The sequence below is a fragment of the Thermobia domestica genome, chromosome 7 (genome assembly GCF_964235325.1).
Source record: "Thermobia domestica chromosome 7, izTheDome1.hap1.1, whole genome shotgun sequence".
NCBI classification, from domain to species: Eukaryota; Metazoa; Arthropoda; class Insecta; order Zygentoma; family Lepismatidae; genus Thermobia; species Thermobia domestica.
Window position 1 is genome coordinate 265,023,484 of NC_137460.1, and position 14,802 is coordinate 265,038,285.

Here is a 14,802-nt window from a genome sequence, read left to right on the forward strand (position 1 = left end):
GTCCGAGTAGATATTAGGCACTATGGAAGAAATTTGATCCCTCCCGTTCTTAGAATTCGACATCATTTCCTGGAATTTGGAGGCAAGTTTCGACAAGCCTTTAGTTGTTATGTTCATAGCCTTTTATGGCTACCACAGGATCCGTGGGAAAATGTTTGCTGGTATACCCATAGTCTTGGATGCCTACCAGACATAGAAACAAGATAAAACATGCCTTTTTCGTGTTCTTGTCGTGTATTGGCTAGTGATTTGAACCCCCAAACCACTCCACTCCCTCCTGCGAAGAACGTAAGCGGCCGTCGTTGTTAATATTCTCATAATCTTGGACGGCTATCGGATCTTGATAAGAATCCTATCAGTTATCACGATCGAAGCTTCCCAATTGATTGAATATCACGTTCGAATTCTCCCAATTGATTGATTGATTTTCATTGATTTTGCATAGCATACGGTAGACCTTTACCCTCAATCCTTTGATATTTAGTGATCGAAGCACTCCAATTTGATTGGTTTTCGTCTTTCCCCGATTCGTTCCTCATTGGAAACCGAAGAGCATACTTAATGTCTTAAAATATTCAATGCTTTCTCATTGAGAATCGAACTTGAACCCTAAATATGCTTTTATTTTGAAAGCTCTCTCATCGGAATCGAACGCAAGACCAGTACTTCACGATTTAGAGTTGAATTAATCCTTGCATGAAAAAAAAGAATTTCACGTATTGATTTTAGCGTAGCATATGATATAGGGGCCTACATTGTTCGAAGCTCTTCATTTCGAAGCAGTATAATGCTTTCAAGTGTTCAATGCTCCCTTTCTCTCTCTCTCTATCAGCGAGAATCGAACCGAGACCAAAGTGGTATTAAAACATAAATAACAACCATAAAAATAAATTTAAAAAATACAGCATCACTTTATTATTATTATCATTATTATTACTATTATTATTATTATTATTATTATTATTATTATTATTATTATTATTATTATATTGGAGGAGTGAAAGTGAAATCGAATTTGTTACTTCATGATTTTAGAGTTGAACTAGTCCTTGCGTGAAAAAAAAATTACTTCGTTTCACGACAGAAAGGAACGAATTAACTTAATGTCTTAAAATATTCAATGCTTTCTCACCGAGAATCGAACCTGAATCTTATTATTATTATTATTATTATTTTGGGAGTGAAAAGTGAAACAGATAACTAACCTTGATTGTAGCTTCGTTAACTTACGATATAAAGACTGCACACAAAAATCTACTTTGGTAGGGGGCTGGGATCGAATTTCGTACTTCATGATTTTAAAGTTGAACTAGTCCTTGCTTGAAAAAAACACTTCGTTTTCACGACAGAAGGGATCGAATTAATTTAATGTCTTAAAATATTTAATGTATTCTCACCAATAATCGAACCCGGACCCCCAAGGGTAGCGGTTCTTCGTAAGTGTATTGGACATGTATTAACATTTTCGACTGACTTGCACATCATCGGAACCGATTTCCCCAGAGGAACAATGTCTTAAAGTTTTGAATGCTTGCTCATCGAGTAATACAACTTGAGGTGAGTACTCTATCACTGAGCCTCAGTGCCCCGCATATAGATTAGATTTTATTTTAAAAAATCCTTTTCGTCTTCTTTTTTAAGTCGTCTTGTATTGGATGGCTTGATTCCTTCCCACCTCAGCCCCCCCAGACTCATCTTGTAATGATAAGAATAGAAGTTCCGAGATTCCCTGCGTAGAGCTTGAGGATTTAAACCTGGTCTTATTCTCACGAAACGCCTGGAAAATTTTCGTCTGGGGACCTTCTCAGGAAATTGAGTTGATAATACGATTATCGCAGTTCATGGTTGTTTTGAAACGAGTTGGAACGTAGGATGAAAAAATTTGTATACTCAAATCAGCAGGGTCGATTTTATTGCATGTGAAAAGTGTTATATAAATATTCACATGATGATGTTTGTTATGACAAGTAATTAAAATCACTTATGTAGAGAAATGAAAGATCAAAATATGCCAAATGAATTTGCTACATATGTTGAAGCCGTAATGAGATATTCCGTTATAACATATTCCCATAGCACAAGAAACTACGTCCAGGAAATGCCTGTAGGTTATGAACTGAAGGCGTGAACTATTTGCTTTACTTAATTTGGTCTTGGGATTGTCACGAATTCACTTGTAAGTGTTCATGGGAATGAGATTTGTCTGTAGACTGTTCTTTGATCGAATAGACCTTAGTTGCTAAGGTGAATATCGCATTGCATGATTCGTGAATATCGCATTTTCAAACGTATACAGCATTTGAGATTACATGTATGTTTGTTGTTGTCTTCACATACGAACATACTCACGTGCGACTGAAGATAGTGTAATCTGAATGCGAAAATGCTGAGTTATGTGTAATGAAAAATAAGTTTGTTAATAGATAAGATTTACTAAAGATGCTATTTTAACACACCTATCAAATAATGTGTGTGAATAAGGAAATGAAACTGTTTCAGATGTGGAACTGAATAAGGATATTAAATGTAGCAGGGGAGAGGTGGGGAGATTTTATTCCCTTGGAAAAGCTCATATGTTTCTTGAAAACAGTTATCATAATAAGCTTGCTTTATTTTTTACTTCTAATGCTCTATCATCCGTAAATCGAACTCAGGACCACGTTCACCACATTTCCGTGTTAGCTATTAGATCAGCTGGGGTGCTGAAAAGATGAGCAGACGGTACAGAGGCAAAGCGCTTACATTTGGTATATGGGGTTCCCTAGTTCGTCTACCGAATATATTAGCTCATGGTGCCTTAGCATAATGGGGCATAATCGTAGGACATCAAATAAATTTGTGATGGACAACATCGTGTTCGTTGATTCTCATGTGGTATTTCCGCTTCATCTCATAATATCATTTCATTTACCTTAATCATCCTTTCATCTTAGCTTAAAAGAGATATTCGTGGGGTGTTAAACTGAAAGATTTCATCTTTATCGTTGCACACAATTGTTTTCCCGATCAACATGTGTAACATTCTACATTCAGTCGTGTTTTTGTTCTTATGGCTAGGTTTGGAAATTTACATTTTAATAAAAAATAAAACAAACAAAAAATCGTCTTAGACGTTCCTTAAGTAGAATTACTTTGAACAAGAAATCTTAATTCTGTGGCGAGGGTACGTTCCTCATGATATAGTTCATTCTCGAGACGAGATAGAATACATCGAGAAGCAAGATCAACGATACTTTTACAAAAATTTATGAGATCCAATGTCGGACAGAACTCCTTATAAAAGTCATAGAAAAAGGATTCATTCTGTTTTCACTGTTGTAAATTAAGGCTTTAATCGGAAGATATCCGTTAAATCATGTAATATGGCAACTCGACTTGGAAGTACAAGACATCACATACAAATTTTGCCTTCATGTAATACTAGTCTAGATGCTCAGTATAATAATAAGGGCGTAAACGCATCTCTCTTTGTTTCAGACCTATCTCATAGTTCGTGAAGAAAAATTTGTTACTTTTAGATTTATTTAAATATATGTTAATAAGTTTAAATAACTTTTTTCGGTATTTCAAATTTTGTTTCCCACATAATCGAATCGTACGCCTTTCTCAAGTTAATAAATAATTGATATGCATGGATATAGCATTAGCACCTTTTTTAGCTGTAAAATTAGTGTAATAAATCTTTTGTACCCATGATAATCAAATTCTCTCATTACACTATTCGTTAACTTACTTAGTTGCAAATTTCATTATTTATCCAATTCAGCTTATTTCGTTTACAATTTACTTCCTATGTGATCAAAGAAATGATCTTTGTTCATTTCTTTGACCATTAAAGAGAGTCCTTTATTATTATTTCCTCCGAGAGATAAGAAAGGTATCCTGCGAATTCTTAAGACAATGAGGGCAAGGTGATTTAATGGTCATACATATAGAATACATCTTCGAGAGTGAACACATAATCCATTAGTTAAAGATGGCATCGTCAATGGATTTATTAACCAAACTTAATGCAGCGTCGTTAGTATCTTTTACAAAATTACAAGACTTAGAAATTAATAAAACCTATCGTATTGTAGACTGCAAATTAATTACAACCGCTTTAACTAGAGACCACTGATTAACCTGGTATTGGATGTTTCACTTTCTTACCTTTGGAGTTGAGAGTCATCGGTTAGACATTTCACACGCAAATATCTAATATTAACAACGTTTCTTCTATAACTTCGCAATATTGTATTATTTCTTTGTATTGTTCATTGGCTTGGTTAGGCTTGTTTAAACACTTTTCTCTTTGCACCTACTTATCGCCGATACTTTAATATTGGATAAAAACACACTAGCTCTCTCCGACAAGCAAATCCAGATCCAATGCACTTGAACCATTTGGCCACAACAAGGAATATTTTAAAATTAGTTTCGATTTTGTTATGAAAATTGTGATTAGGTGTAAAATTTAAAAATATATTTAAGAACGGATGAAACGCACTTAATTTTCTAGCTCCAATTTCTTAAACTGACTCGTGTTAGGCTGCAGCTATTACTGAAACATTTATTTGGGAAATGCGAATAAAATAATGTATTTTGGAAAACTTTGTTGGAAGCAACTTACGTCCAAAAGTAAAGTACGGATTGGTTATATTTTTGTTAGAAATAACTTATGCCATATATTAGAATTATTAAGGAAATAATTGTATGTGAACTATGAGCAAAAGCGTCTAAGTAATTTCTGAGAAAATCGTCAAAAAAGTCATCCGAAAGAATAAAATATCCCTTGTGTATCTCTTCTGGACAAACGAGTTATGCTATTTATGAAATAGGAACAAAATTGCCTGAGTCGTTCTCTTCAAAATCGTAGGGTAAAATTTGCTCCGAAAAGTAATATACAACTTCTAGCTTTTTAGGATGATGGAACTATACCATATCGTTAGGTTATTTATGTAGGCTAACATTTATTTATGAAATATGAACAAAATTGCGCCAGGCGTTAATGAGAAAATCGTCGGAGAAGAGTAAACTACCCCTTTTGAATGTTTACAAGACGAACAAGTTGTGTCATATTATTAGGTTATTAATGATACATTTATTTTTGAAATGTGATTGAGAATATTGCTCGAAAAAACGCATCCCATAGAGTAAATTACAACTTATGTATTTTTTTTCAGAGCAATGATTCATACTATATTTGCAAAAAAAAAAGCAAATTCCTTACAGTTGTTTTTGAGACAATTCAATTATTTTAAATGTTCATCCTTCAGTAAACTAACCTTATTTTTAGGTGTCGGGGGATGTAGAATTCGAAACGATAAAGTGTTATAAAAACTTCATGTCTAGAATTTGGTCCAGACACGTGGAACAGTATGGCCTCTATTTGAATGCATGTAAAAGCGTGACGAACCGACAGACGAACAGATGGACAGACATCAAAATCACTTTTTTCGATATGTGGTGGCATGAACCTTGAATTCATTGAAATCTCGAATTCGATTTTTATCACTATTACTACAATTTCTTCTTTCGTCGCTCGAACGTGAAAATAGGAATACGACACGTAAGGTGATAATTTGTAATTCCGAAAATTTAATACGTTACGTTTAATGTGTTGCCATGCTAGAAAAAAGCTAATATCTGTTTTTATATCATTTTAATATAGTTTATCACGCTACTATATAATGTAGAAATATGGTATGATTATCGTTCATATTCATGCTACCTTTTGGAAATATTCGTGTTCCGCATACATAGATCTTTATAATTTAGTTTCGTTGAACGAAAACATTTCTTACACACTTTGATTGCATTTCTTGCACTTTTGGATATGAAAGAAAAGAAAGAGGGAGAGGAGAAATCAAGACTCTAAAAAGAAAAAACACAAGCACACACACACAAACGATAATTTGACATAAGCTTTTTTCCTTTCAAATTTGTTTTCATGGCAATAAGCATCATTCGATGTAACGTCATGTCGATATAACAACGGGTAAGACTGGAAAGACTGTGAAGGTGGCGTATGTTCTTTTTCCTGTTACTGACACACAAATCCGAAGTGAGTTGTCTGCTGTTCAAGAATGGGCAGCGGAGGTTTAAGATACAAGACCATAAATTAAAACAATAACTTTTTCCAATAGTACACGTATTCTAATACTGAATAAATACGTCGATTAAAGGATATATAAATTATACACTTCCTATAATGTTTTGTAAAAAAATATATGGGATGTGATGGGATTCGTTGTGTTGTCAAAAAATAAAATAACTACGAGTCCGCCACTCTATCCACCTAACCACGGAGGCTACCTTGTGTTTGCTCTTTTTTCTTAAGAAATAATATTCATAACCATGGTTCGTATCGCTTCGAACATTAAGAGTTTTTCTGTTTAATTCTATAATTTCGTACGACATCTTAGTTACAGAAGCTAATTTATATTTGGCAGGCAATCTACACACTAGGTTTAACCAATAAATGCAACATTTTACTCCACTATCCAGTTTCTTGATCCGACTCCTCGACTCCCCTACTGAATTCCTTCCGCAATTGTGCTCTGCTAATGAAAAAATCCCTAGAAATCATCGTTGCCAGTATACACAAAACCGAGAATAATTTTGTTTTTTGCTTATATTTTTTATTTTATTATTTTTTCTTTTTGGAAATATTTCCTTAGATGGATTGCGTTCTGTTATCTCTACATACTAATAACTGAATTCTACCCATAAACGCAAGGAAAATGAAATAAATGCGAAAATCGTTAGTTACAGTATACGCGCAATTTTTTTGCGCATGTGGGTACATATCCGTTCTACACTTCAATAACACTTCAGTTTGGTATTCATATAATATGAAACCAATGTGAATCGATCTGTCATACCCTGATATTATAAATTAGGAAATAAGTCTTATTTCATCAGAATTGTTGGTTTGCAGGTTTTCCTTTCTACACCCCCTCCTTTTTCCTCCATGAACTAGGGTTGCTAAAGTTGAACTAGAAACCTACATGAGCCGAACTTTTCGCCCGAAGCCCAAACCATCCCTAACGTAACTAACTCCAGTACAGCTCGGACCCGAAAATTTTGGAGGTTTATGGCTCGAACCCAACCTAGCCATTAAGTTTTAAAATTTCTTGGCTCTGCCTGGTCTGACAGTTAAGGAACACTAACTGTACAAATTGCATTGTTTGCAATGTTTTTCAGTACACGTGCAGCCGTGCAAACAGACTTCAACGCTTAGCTTTATTCCAAGTATCATTTAATAAGAAACATTAATTATTAAAGAACTGCAATAAATCGTCTCGAACCCGGCCTGCCCTGAAGAGAAAGCAGTATCGTCCGGCCCGGCCCGAAGAAGGAAATGGGATGGTCCTCCCAAGTCCGACCCGCAGGCCGGAGCGGAATGCAGGTCTCGGACTGAGCCTGGCCCACGCAGATCACTAAGTATACATGATTTCCCTCCGAAGTTAAAGCGATTTCTAACTTGATGGAAATGACAAATGCGCAATATTTGATGAAAGTCTTTGGAATTGGTAGATCGCATGTATCTATATATCCCTAATACAATGGAAATGGTTTATTATCATCTCCTTTTGAATGGATTTTCCTACATTGACATCTAGTGGCTGAATCACTTTATGACCAGCCACACAGTAATTGACATCATTCAATTCACAAGAATTGTTTAAGAGTATAAAATGGAATATTTTTCACCCTGTTTTTTATTATCTTATATCGATTGATTGACAGTAATTTAATGTCCTTCTTTAGCACCGATCCTATATAGCACGATATCTAAAATTGACTGATAAATTCATTAAGGTTTAATATGATGTCAGTATCGAGGCTATTTAGTCCTGTTACAATAAGGCCAATGTTCAAAACATGCACCTTTTTCAAAGCAAAGCCTTCTAGAAAAAAACGATATTTAGATATAAGTTCGACAAAATAATAGAATAAAAATACCCATATATATATATATATATATATATATATATATATATATATATATATATATATATATATATTAGAAAATATAAAACGCTTAACAAGAAAGTAACTAAAATATAGCAATAATAGCAATATATTAAAATGAACTCTAAGAGGTAACATCGCAAAGAGCTTTAACTCGTCCGATCTCGCGAATATAAACGCGAATTCGGACACTAAGGACCGCGTTATCCCTCACCAGGCAAGATTTTCAGTCAGTCCGGAAAGCATATCGCGAATTATTATGAATCTGCCATGAGGCTACGCGCTTTAGCCACCTGACATCAAATTGGAGCTTTTCTATTAATAGAGTAAGATTAAATATGGCGATGAATTGGGAAATGAAGAGAGTAGATAGTTAACTAAGCGGATACAATATTGATTGATACTGTTTGTGTATATAACATAATCGAGTCGTTCATATTGAAGTATTATAATTACTAAGGGATAAAACTGAACAAGGTCGGAAGTCCAACTATGTATATACAAACATCATGAACACCTAATATTCAGTCACGTGCGCAGGAACTTATTTCGGAAGGGATCCAAAGCTTTTGAGGGTACAAACTAAATATATGAATAAGTTACTTTAACATTTGTAAAATCTATCTAAAAACTAGATTAAAGGTTAATTAAAACTTGGGATTTATTGAAGGTGGAATGTTCGTGATTTTGATTTTTTGTTACGTCGCGCACTATACTTAGTGATGCGCACAGATGATGCAGAATTTTCGTTACAAGATTCGAGACGAGAAAGATCTATTACAATAGAAAATATATACGGTTTTCGAGACGAGACGTGACATTCGATACAATTTTTTCGAGACGAGACATCCTCAAATCTTGTCTCGTGCGCATCACTAACTATATTTAAGCATTACTATAATATGTTGTGAGTGACTCAATATTTGCAGAGTTGCACTTGCGTTTTTCATTAATATTCAACGCTGTAAGACTTAATATTGAACATTGTAACATGAATAGATAAACTATCCAAACCTCTTAATCACATTTGCTTCTAGATAGCCCCCCATAGTCATAGTACTTGTTCATACGTTTAGACACCGATACTATAATTGCGAACCTGTTTTCTTTTCAGATGTTTAGATCGCTTTATACATTTTCTCTCAATGAGGCAGATACATGGACTTAAGCAAAAGGGACGATAAAAGATTGGAGGCTTTTAAAATGTGGGTGTGGAGAAGAATATGGAGAATTAGAATGTACATTTGATTTCACATAATATGAAATATGTGTATTTTCTTTAGGTTTTTTTTTTTTTTTTTTTGATAATTCTCGGTGCTTTGGATTCAATTCGGTATAAGATATGGAGTAGAAAGAATTACGTTCATTTCCAACATGAAAGTTTCCGATTGTCGCAGTGGCTCAATAGTAGACCGATCATTTCTGATGTGTAGGGTTTCTGTTTTGATCCTAGCTCTTGTTAAGTGGTCATTTAGGTAAACATCCTATGCGTTTGATTTCTCGGGGTTGTCCCGAACTCGATTTATCTCACGTTCTTCAGTCTACCATGATGTCCATTATCACCATCACCAACTCTCATAACGTCAGAACAGAATCGGACACATCGAACAATAATAATAATCTGTATCAAAATAATAATGCAGTGCAGTGCAGAGTTGAGCTATTTTTTATTTTTTTTAATTAAGTTTACAAGTACATCGCCTGACCTTTCAATAATTTCAACAATAAACATAATAACTTCCATTCTATAATTATTTAAATTCCAAGAAAACACACTACTCACTTCATGAAAAGAAATTTGGAAGTTACTCTGAAACATATTATTTAATTTGAAAAGAAGTAACCCTTACCATTGAGTGATCTCATCCATTAACAATAGGTCTGGAAAACCTGGCAGAAACTGTACGCATTATTGCAAAAATTTAAGAAGTATAATATTACTGTTTTCAACATTGACATTAGTGTTTTCTCATCCTATTTCGTTCATTGATAGACCTACATCACTAACAGTACTAAAGGATATATCAACACACTGTTCTCGAGAGAAAATACTGTCTTCGATTGAGGACACTGAGTTTGTATCAACCTTCTTATTACTTGTTGTAATTGAATTATAATACCGACATCTCTTTCGCTTTTGCTTTGCAAAGCCTTCTTCTTTGGTTTCATCTTTCGTGGAGTTGCTGTTAGTATTCTTGTTCGACCACAACTCTTTTTCCACGGTTAGTTTTATTAAGAGGGGTAGGCAGCCTTCGGGCAAGAACGGATATTCTGAGTGGTTACTATTTAAGTGGAAGATATTTCTGCAAAATATAACAGATGTAGTTTCTTAGATAGCTGAAGTAAGGTAGCCTTGAGGAAGAAGCTACAATGAACCATGGTCCATACCCTCAGATATGCCAGACACATTCTGCGTGGTAAGGTTGTTTATAATTTTCGCTGGTGAAACGGTGCGTTTCTGTTCAACGAGGGATCTGGACGGTCATTTACCGAAGATATCATAGATTAGTCTTCTATAGAAGGAGCACTGTTAAAAGGGTATTTTACAGTCTTTTAAAATCCAGATACGATAATGTATTGTGTCGTAGCACAGGGGTATACCCGTCCTATAAACTCATCAATAGAATCAGGAGAAATAGTTTTTTCCTGGATTATTAATCAGCCAGTCATTGCACACCCGATTGTAATGGGTCTTCAGAGGTCTATAAAGCGAAACATCTACCAGTTGCAGATTGTAACTGCAATGCGGAGGGATATGTTCATAACACGCCATTTTCGTAAGATTCATACCACAATGATGTTTACCTGGTTTGGTGGTGTTCGAGGAGCAATATGTTTGGATTTTCTTCCGAATATTTTGAAATTTAGTTAATGTGTTTTAAGCAAACACCAAATATCTCAGCAATCATCCATCCAGTGATCCTTGCTAATGTCAAGCAATGAGGTGTTATTTTCTTCAGGAATAAATTCTTGTACACTACTCTTGAATATAGGAAAACTGGAAGAATGCTATTCCTAACTGCATTGAAGGTACAAAGCACTGTCATTTGTTTAGCACATTCCGCTCAAGTTACTTGTCCGAATTGTTTCAGTGCTCGTACAGCTATTAAACGTGGCGTTGTGTGTACGGTACTAAATCCAGTTTGATCACAGTTAAAAGTACACTTCAGAGTGAAGTTACCTTTCTCGTATGCTAGCTTCAAATTGTTCAAAAAGTCGTTCAGGTTCTGCTTATTGAAGCTGGTACTTCTTGATAAACTTTTGATTCCAGAGATGGCAGTGATAACTGAAAGGGATGCTCCATAAAACCACTAAGGCAGCCATAAACCGCACTTTTGTGCACAGTTTAAGATTGCGGCATATTCTTCTTCAAAGCATTTGCATATACGTAAACCAAAGATCGTACGTGCCTCGTTCTAAGCACATATTTCATCTTACTTGCGCTAAGGAGAGTTTCCCACAAAAAAGATTTCCTTGAAATTTTACAGCATCTCTATTTGAGTCTTGCTTGTATTTTTTAATATGTCTAGCAAAGGCGGATTTCGATATGTTGTGTTCTCTTGCTACCTCTCGTCTACTCTTCTTTTTCTCTATTACTATCTTTACGGCTTGCAGCATATCACTGTCTGCTGTTTGTATGTGGTCAAGGTTTATCTTCTTCCACTTGCGTGGCATTTTTCTGACACACAGATGTGAAAAAGTACTAAAAAAATACAGCGTTAGCCAAGCGGGAACACAGGAATTATAATAAAGCTACCTAATGTTTTCACACTGGTGAGTAGAAAGGAGTGGGCCAGTGTTCCAATCCTCTTCATCATGTCAAAATCCGTCCTGTATACCAACTTTTACTACTGTCACTATAAAGCCACGCACTCTGGTATTAGAATCATACAAAAATGTTTTGAATATACTTTCAATACTCTTATATTAAATCCTCTACTACCTCTTCATATTGTCAAATATTTTTATAATATACATCTCATATAATAGTTATCAGCGGTGAAGGAAAATTTGTCTTTGCTTCTAAAACCTTGTGCACGTTCACAACCTGGTAGCAATGCTCTTTAAATGTTGCCACCAGATCTGCTAGCAACCACTATGGCTTAACACAAATCACCAGAGAGATATATCACTGTCCCACATCTCCAACTGTCCCTAACCTCACACTTTTCCCCTACATTTGTGTTGGCTCCCTGATAAGAAATTTTATAAAAAAATTCACTATCTGAAAGTGCCAACGGAGTACACATTTGGGCAATATTTTACTTTCGGTCTCACAGCGACTTCAGTCTTGTGATGAAGGTATAACACAAAGAACTCTACATTGCTTCAAGACATAAATTACCTATAAAACACCCTTTAGAAAAATATCATAAGTGAAATTATACCATAAAGGTATGGCGCATGTTTGTTTTAGCTAACCACCCGGTCGAGGGTTATGCCCTCCATTGCGGAAAGAGAAGTCAAGGGTACTGCGAGAAAGGAATTAGACATAGTCTAAGGGATTTTCGACATTTTATAATAACTTTATGTCATAAATAACGTAAGAAAATAGGACATTACGGTCTTTACAATCGTAATCATAATGACGGTGGAGAAAGGAAATTGTACAATGAATTAGAGACATCATGATGAAAGTATTTGGATTTACATTTCATCATATTGCGTTGATGAGTGAAATATCTATGAGATGAGATGCCTTTGGACGAGACAAACTATAAGATATTGTAAAATGACGGATATAGGTTATTCTTCTCCCTTGGGGCTGCTTGGAACATTAATCAAAGGGAATGTGAAGCTCTGTTAGTGACACAGGACTTATTGTGTAGAATATGATTGTATGATATTGTGCGGAGGGTGATAGACAAGAAATTTTCTGATGAGCGGAAGATCCTGATGATTTGGTGGTAAGTAATAATGATACATTGTAAAGAGGAGGAAGAGGTAGAATGACTCATGCTTTGAACGATATAGAAATAGATATGGGCGTTGATGGCATCGGAGAGGAGTGGATGATGAGGATTGAACGTTCCGGACGTATTTGAGGCAAAGTTCTTCTACATGGAACCAAATGTATGGAAAAGTCACGCGAGCATAGTCCTGGAGCAGAGCTCGGGAGTTTGATGTGGTATAGAATTCTGAGTGTGTGATGTTCAAGAATCTTAAGTTTTTGATAAAATAGGGTAGCTGCCGATACTTAACGGTATGGCCGTAACTAAGCACAGGTCGAAGGAAGACTACATAAGTGTTTAAGAGTAGCTTCGCAGAAATACTCCAGGTTGTGTCAGTAAGTCGTTTTAATAGATTGAGTCGATTGTATGCCTTTTTGTTGATGTCCTGGACATAAGTCTTTCGTCTGAGGTGTCTACCTATGGTGAGTCTTAAGCATTAACGGTTTTGGAGATTCTAAGATTTGGAGATTGGATTTTAGCAGCATTGGATTTAAGTCGCCGTTTATTGCACCACAGAACAAAAGTGTGTATTATTGGTTCTAAGGCGTTGTTTACTTACGGCAAATTGCAAGAAAAGCTGTATCTTCAGCGTATGGAAATAACGGACTATTTTTTGATGGAAGAGGCATGTCAACAACATAAAGTAGATATAATAAGGGTGATAGTAAAGAATCTTAGATACGCCTGAGTGCATAAATATGGTATAAGTAAGTACGGTGCCAAACAAGAAATTGTAAATAAAACGGATATATGCGATAAGGCGAAAATGTAGCAGTTTTGAAAGCAAACCCTAAGGCTACACGTCATTAAATGCTTTCTCAAAATTAAAGAGTACCAGACAAGATGACTTGGTGGTATTATACTACTTCTGGATGCACCTGAGGAGACGCAGAGACTGATCGTTGATGCTTATTTGTGGGCGGGAGCCTGCTTGATGGTGTGGTAAAGATGGTAATGAGAAACATGAACATGAAGTCATTTGACGATATTTTTTTCCTAGGATTTTGATGAAGATTCTGTTGAGCTGTATCGGGCAGTATTCTTGATTGTAAAAACAAGAGAAATTTGAATGATTTCTAAGATTGAGCAGTTTTCGTGGACTTTGTCTTACATGTCGGTAGATGTTATTGACTTCAGTGTCATTATAACATTTATGATAGATGAAATTAGTGATTTGTGTGGTAGAAATGAAGGTAGTGAGTGCTTTGTGAGTATATATGTTGGGTTGAAGATGAATTCGTGGTGAATTGAAGTTGAAATGACTACAGGATGATAATTAAAATCCTAGGTGAATAATAAAAGTGTGAATATCTCCTATAATTAGGAGACAAAGGTTTTAGCTTTTTTTTGGTCTCTGTACAATTCCTGATTGTGATGTAAGAGAGGATACAAGGTTTGAATGATTGGTAGTGGAGATTAGATTGGATTAATCCTTAGAGTACCAAGCCTACAATGTTAGGTAAAGTACTAAGTGTGGGTTATTTTGACCCATTCCTGCTTCTTGTAAAAAATATATCAAGTTTCATTCAGGGACGAGTTAAAATATCTAACGTACAATGAAAAGTGCAAAGTACCTGATCTTTCTTTATATTACAGTAAATTTTATACGCTGCATACACTGTCAGTGGCGGCTCGTGGTTCTTTCAAACAATACCTGAATTATAGTACTGTAACATTAGAAATTTTACATAGAAATACGATTTGTTAGGAATGAATTCTGTCACACATTGTATTTTGATTTCACATGTCAGTCCTTGCAGAGCGGTTTGCTGATGCAGTGCGCTTTGTGAACAAGCTTGTGACAGATTACATACTTTTGAGGAGTGAAGAATCACGTGGTTTGCTAAACATAAAACCAGATATATTAGGGAACTGAACCAAAATATAAAAA

The 14,802-nt window shown here is 35.2% G+C and overlaps 1 protein-coding gene across 2 annotated transcripts in view; it reads left to right on the forward strand.

Annotated features, from left to right (window-relative positions):
- The window catches only part of LOC145690889 (uncharacterized), a 231,927-nt gene that overhangs the window by 40,052 nt on the left and 177,073 nt on the right, over positions 1-14,802 (forward strand). The window lies entirely within an intron of this gene.